We start from the raw sequence: 2,223 nt of genomic DNA, 5'->3' as shown, positions 1-2,223 counted from the left end.
CAAAGTGTTGCTACAGGTGCAGCTCTCCTAAGCACTGGCGAGAACTCTCTGCTGTGTCGTCTGGGAGCCCAGTGCAGCTGATGGTGGTGTCCCAGCCCCGTGCTGGGCGCTGGCTGGCTCTGGCAGGTCTCACCCTGTCCTCTCAAACACTGAGTCTTAGTTTAGAGGTTACCAGAGCTGCAGTGGGATGGTGACTGGATGGGTACCACTCGGGAGGCTGTTGGGAGGAGGGAGGCGGCAGATGAGAGCTGACCCAGAGCAGAAGTCATAGGGGGCTTCCCAGGTGCTCAGCGGTAGGGAGCTCACCTGTGATGCTGGAGACACGGATTCAACCCCTGGGTTGAGAAGACACCCTGGAGAAGGAAATAGCAACCCACTTCAGTGTTCTTGCCTGGGAAATCCCATGGACAGAGGGGCCTGCTGGCCTGCAATCCATAGGATCATAAAGAGTTGGACGTCTCTTAGTGACTCAACAACAGAAGTCATAGGAACGGGGAACTCAAAGAGATTGAGGGGAGTTTGGGGGGAAGCTTTCTTGGGTCTGGTGCTGATTTATGTGTGGAAGGTGGTGAGAGAGGTGAATAACACTGTCTGGGACTGAAGTTTGGGTGAGGGGGTGGGTGGTGGTGGGAGGCCAGGGGCGCGGGGCGAGGAGTAAGGAGATGCGTGCATTTGGGGCAGGTGGGGTTTGAGGGACCCGGGGGCGTGAAGCTTCTGTTCCGGACTGTGGGCACAGCTCTGTGTCTTGAAGTCATGAGGGTGCAGATTGAAAGCAGGAGCAACTTCTCCCCGTGGTGTTTGTTTATTTCTTTGATTTTTGCTCTATCTGCATCACTTTGCTGTTCTCTTCATGGTGAGCTATTCTTCTCTTATTTTCAGCAGTGGAAAGTTAGACCATCAATTTGAGAACGTTTTTCTTCTAATATGAAAAATTGTTATTAAAAGTTATTCCATAAGCACTGCCTGCCCTGTGTCCCACACATATCGATATCTTATGTTTTTATTTCATTCAGTTAAATATCTTTTCTAATTTCCCTTGGGACTTTCCCTGTGACCCCACGGGTTGTTTAGAAACGTGTTCTTAATTTGGGATTTGGGGGCGATTTTCAGGTGTCTCTGCTATTGGTCTCTAGTGTCATCCCATTTGGGTCAGAGAGCAGTTTGTATGATTTTAATTCTTTTATATTTGTTGAAGTTTGTCTTGGGGCCCAGAGTATACCGTGTCCTGGTGCATATCCAATTTACTCTTAAAAAGAAGGTGTCATTGTTTGGAGCGTCCTTAGGTCTTGTTGGTTTAAAGTGTTGTTTAGATCATCCATATGCTTATTTATTCTTTTGTCTTATTTTTTTTTCAATTACTCAAAGAGGATTGTTGAAGTTTTTCAACCATGTGTATAGATTTGTTTATTTTTGCCTTTCTGTCCTCTTGGGTTTTGCTTTATGTATCCTGAGGCTCTGTTGTGAGCTGCGTGGACATTTACGATTGCTTCACTTCTTGCTGAGTTACACAATGGCCCTCTTTGTTGCTGATAGTATTCTGCAATCTACTTTGATATTAATGTAGCCACTCCAGCTTTCTTTCTCTGATCAATGTTCATACATTATCTCCTTTTATATCCTTTTGCTTTCAATACAATTGTGTACAAACCCATTTAAAACAGAACTAGTTACACATATATAGATATACGTGTTCATATAAAAATATCTTTATTTAGATAACATATATATATTGATCATGCTTCTTTATTCAATCTGTCCTTCTTGTTTTCAATTATCGTGGGCCATCCTATTTATTTATTTTAATTTTTTTGACACCAGCACACAGCATCTGGGACCTTAGTTCCCTCACCAGGGATGGAACCCATAACCCCTGCATTGGAAGTGCAGAGTCTTAACCACTGAATCACCAGGGAAGTTCCCTAACTGTTTTTCTAAAGACCATTTCCATTCTATGTAGCTATCCATAATGCTGTATTTAAAACTACCATATAGCTACATGCTTCCTTTCTCCTCTGATGAGCTTAATGTGCTATATTCTTAAGCATGCTTAACCTCCCCTCCTCTACACATTCCTCCCAGTTTCAGCCTGCTGTGGCTTTCCTTTCCGAAGGGCTTGTTCTTAGCAGGATCTAGAATATGCACCGTGCTCTTGTCATTAACACGGCTGACGCCTGTACGTCTCGTCTCCAATTAGACGGCAGGTCCCGAGGCCCGAGGCCACAC

Source organism: Bos mutus, chromosome 26, assembly GCF_027580195.1.
Source record: "Bos mutus isolate GX-2022 chromosome 26, NWIPB_WYAK_1.1, whole genome shotgun sequence".
Taxonomy (NCBI): Eukaryota; Metazoa; Chordata; class Mammalia; order Artiodactyla; family Bovidae; genus Bos; species Bos mutus.
The sequence above is the reverse complement of the archived record's forward strand: the minus strand, read 5'-3'. Positions refer to the sequence as shown.